A 4,948-nucleotide genomic window follows, 5' to 3' on the forward strand; every position below is an offset into this window, starting at 1 on the left:
AACTCAGAATTTTCGGAGGTTAGATGATACTAGATAGAAATGCATAAAAAGTGGGTTTTTCTCCCAAAATTTTGCAAGAAAAAGAGGGAGATGAAAATGTTACCTTGATTGTTGATGTGAGGAATGTAATATATTCAAATCCTTGCTAATTTGATGAAGAAATGATGAAGAATTCGGCTGAATAGATGGAGGATGAAGATGACTCTTGAGTTTTAGAGAGAGAGAGGGAGAGGGAGTTTAAATTTGATAGGATGCAAAATGGCTTGAAAAGGAAGAAATGAGACTTTTTATATGTGTGAATAAGGGAGCGAAGAGGGGGGAGGGGCCGGCCATGGGGCCCAAGCCCAACCTCAAAATAATTTTTTTTTAAAAACTAAAGCCCAAAATGCATAAAAATGTCATTTTCTCAATTTTGACATTTTTCTTCAATTTAAAAAACTCATGACGACTAAATTCATTTAAATAGAAAGGTTTTATATTTAAAACACTAAAACTTGATGTTTTATATAAATTAGGTATAAATTAGAGCATATGGCACTGTATAGGACATTTCAGATAATTACGGGTCGGACCGGACTTTCTAAGCAACTGCCGGAATCTCTAGAAATTTTTCGACCAAACTAACCTAACTAACTCATAATCTTATAAATTATCTTCTATAACTATAAACTTAATAAGAGCTAACCTGGAAGTTCGAATTTGACAGCTGTCACAGTCTCCCCTTGTTAGAGAAATTTCGTCCCGAAATTTAACAACTTCTACTACGAATAGATTTCTCTGCAAACAAATGCGGATATTTTCCTTTCATGAAATCTTCTCACTCCCAAGTGTACTCTGGACCACGCCTTGATTACCAACGAACCTTCAGAATCGGAATTTTGCTTCGCTTTAACTGCTTAACTTCTCTGTCGAGGATCTCAATGGGTTCTTCTATGAAGTGCAATTGATCATCAACTTGATCATCTTCTAGGGGCATGATCAATGAGTCTTCGGCCAAGCATTTCTTAAGATTTGACACATGGAACGTATTATGAATGGCGCTTAATTCCTGGGGAAGCTTTAGTTTGCACGCTACTGGACCAATTCTTTCGGTGATCTCGAATGGTCCAATATACCTAGGGCTTAACTTCCTTTTTTTTCCAAACTGCACTAACCCTTTCCACGGTGATACTTTCAAAAGCACTTTATCCCCCATCTGAAACTCAAGAGGCTTCCTCCGGTTGTCTGCATAACTTTTTTGACGATCCCTGGCAGCCTTAAGTCTTTCTCTGATTATTGATATCTTATCAGTAGTTTCCTGCACAATGTCTGGTCCCATGAGCTGACTATCCCCAATCTCTAGCCAACTAAGTGGTGATCGACACTTGCGCCCGTATAAGGCTTCATATGGCGCGCATTGAATACTAGTGTGTTAGCTGTTATTGTAAGAGAACTCCGCCAATGGTAAATGAATGTCCCAACTTCCTCCAAACTCGATTACGCATGCTCGAAGCATATCTTCTAAGGTCAGAATTGTGCATTCACTCTGACCGTCCGTTTGGGGATGATAGGCGGTGCTCAATTTCAGCTGTGTACCCAGAGCTTTTTGAAGTGATTGCCAAAACCGCGATGTAAAGCGGCTATCTATATCCGAGATAATGGAAATAGGCACACCATGACGTGTAACTATTTCATCGATGTAGATTTGTGCAAGCCTTTGCATACTGAAGTCTTCTCGAACAGGTAAAAAGTATGCGGATTTTGTAAGACGATCCACTATGACCCAAATTGAGTCATGTGCTTTCCTAGTCCTAGGTTACTTAGTAACGAAGTCCATTGATATCCGATCCCACTTCCATTGGGGAATCTCTGGTTGCTGGAGTAGACAAGACGGTTTTTGGTGTTTTGCCTTGACCATTGCACAGGTTAAGCACTTACTCACATACAAGGCAATGTCTCTCTTCATGCCAGGCCACCAATAGTGATCCCTAAGATTCTTATACATCTTATCTGCTACCGGGTGGATTGAGTATCTTGATCTATGGGCTTCATCAAAAATTATTGATCTAAGATTACCAACCTTAGGTATCCAAACCTTATCTCCCAAATAATGCACTCCATCTTGCGGGATTCGGATAATCTTTTCCGAACAACCTATCTCAACTCGATATTTGGATGGCCAATCCATACCTACAACTACGTCAAAGCTTCCTAATTTGGTTAGGATGAGGTCTATACTAAAATCCTTTTTGGCTAAGCTTAAAGTGCAGTCCTTAATTACGTCCCTAGCACTAACTTCCTGACCATTGGCAAACTCAATTGCATAAACTTTCTTCAACTTTTGTGACTTTAAATTAATTTTTGGCTTAAAATCTAATGATACAAAACTTTTATCTGCTCTCGAATCAAATAATACGGATGCATAATGATTATTCAAGAAAAGCGTACCTGTGACCACATTCGAGTCTTGCCTGGCTTCTTCCACCCCAATTGCAAATGCTCGACCTCGTGCTTGGCCTCCTTGATTTCCTTGGTTGACTGGTCGTGCTTGGTCAAAATTCGGTCTTTGCTTCCTTCTTGGGCATTCATTTCGCATATGATCCACACTTCCACACTCAAAACACGATCTCCTTCGACAATCTTTTGTAAGATGACCTGTCCTTCCACACTTTTGATAGGCAATGCATTTTCCTATGTGCGGATATCTACATTTATCACGCTTAAGATTATTTCCTTTGACCTACCACTTGAGTCTGAACTCCGAAGTTTCCCTTTAATCTTCGATTCCTTTCAAATGTTCCTCCAGATTGCTGGTTACTACTCTCCTCTATATCCCTCTTACCTTTGGTTTTGTCTTTTGCGAACTCTCCAGATCGAACAGCATTATTGGTCAGCCTGGTTGCTATGCTTATTGCTTCTTGGAGAGTCTTTGGGTTTGCCAATGTGATGTCTCCGCGAATCTCTTGAGATAAACACCAAATGTATCTATCGACTCAATTTTCTTCGGGTGTTACTAGATGTGGTACTAGTTTTGCTAATTCATGGAATCAAGAAGTATAACCATCTATATCTGCTCCCTTCATTTCGTGATTCCACAGCTCAAATTCCAGCGTCTGGAGTTCACTCCTTGGGTAATACTTTTCCTTGAGTAGCTTCTTGAATTCTTCTCATGTAAGCTGATTAGCTGCCTCTCGTCTTTTAGTTTGTACCAAAGTATTCCACCAGGCAAGTGCCCTTCCTTGTAACAAACATGCAGCATATTCTACTTTGTTTCCTTCAGTACATTTACTGATGTGAAGAATAGATTCCATGCTCTCGATCCATGATAATAATCCTACTGCTCCTTCGGTTCCATAGAATTCTTTCGGGTTCAAGATCTAAAAGATTTATAAGTGAATTTCCTAGCCACCCTCGGCTCTGGATTATTTGTTTGGTTAGCATTTAGACCAGCAGCCACTTGACTGACTATGTTAGGGAGTGCTGCTAAGAGTTGCTCACACACGAGTCATGCGACTTCCGGGTTCTCTCTTCTTGGGGGGATTTTCTAGAGCCTAATTCGAATGGGAATTTGGCCATGCTAGAGTTATTATTATACAAGCTCTATTCTACTAGGTTATAAGTGACATACGACATATAAATCTACCACAATCATTTAAACACATAGATATGGTAATGTACAACAATTCCATAAATGTGCATAAGAGAACATCTAATTCATAACATCACAAATTGAAGTATCATAAACGCATCATCCAACAAAATAATTTCTCTAAAAAGACATCAAGTTGCTTAGAGTTTCAAACTACGGGCTACATGCCCCAAAAGAAGATTCTAGGTTTGATCTATCAAAAGCTTAATAAAATAGAGTCTTCTAACGCATTAGACTCCAAACAAGTAGTCCTATCATTATCACCAAAACTCCCGCTAACACTGCTAAGTAGGTATATAACGTCCTAATCGCTCCCCTAGCAGTGTAAATCAATTCCAATGAACGATCCATCATATTGTCTTGCGTGCCTAGAGCCATAATCACCTCGTCGGCGAAGTGTCGATAATGCTCCAACCTACTTTGACACATCTCTAGGTCTTAGGCGATGCCCAAAACCCATAAATTCTCCAAGGTAGTCATACCCGGAGGGCGCTCCGACGTAGTCCTGGTGGTAGGTGGGGGTGTTATACTACGAGTGAGTGACCGAGATGACTCCCTCACGGCTCCGGTAGGGGTGGAGAAAGACACCCTCACAGGCGGAGGAATGCACTTTCGGGCGGTGGCCCGAACTCTAACTCCGTGTGGCGCTATAGAATGCGCGGGTATAGAGCGAGGCGGCTTTGGAGTAGGTGATCGCGCCATTGATTCGGTAACATCATTGTCACTATCATAACCGTGCTCTGAAGGATCGTAATCTCCGAAGTTTGAAAACTCATTTTCTAATGACATATTGCTGCGATATTTAATAAAAAATTTAAATTAATGAACGAATCATAATAAATGTCAAAAAGATGCAAAATTTATGCAAACTCACATATGCTAACCGTGCTTTTCTTATTGAGTAAGAAGTCCTTAACTTTTAGACAAACACCTAACATAACCGATCTGCATCTCTCCTTATACATGCTTAATTAGATACAGGTGATCAGGCTCTGTCTAATTAGAGTATGATAAGAAGTCACTCGTTCTAGTTATATTAGTAGTATGTCCGTTTTGAATTTTTGAGACTCTTTTTAAGAAAATTATTTCGTAAAATTTTGGGTTATAGTGTATGGTTTTCTTAGAAAACCGGTGTTATCTATAACCTACAACTCTGATACCAAATCTGTCACACCCCGCTAAAGCGGAAACGCGAGGTATGGCAGGTAGAGTCTCATAGCAATAGATTATAAATAACACAATCATACATTTAAAATTTAATTACATCATAACCAAAGTTTACAATTCCAAAGACAAGCTTGTAAATTAAACACAAAAGAA

Source organism: Cynara cardunculus, assembly GCF_001531365.2.
Source record: "Cynara cardunculus var. scolymus isolate 2C chromosome LG 2, CcrdV1, whole genome shotgun sequence".
Lineage (NCBI taxonomy): Eukaryota > Viridiplantae > Streptophyta > Magnoliopsida > Asterales > Asteraceae > Cynara > Cynara cardunculus.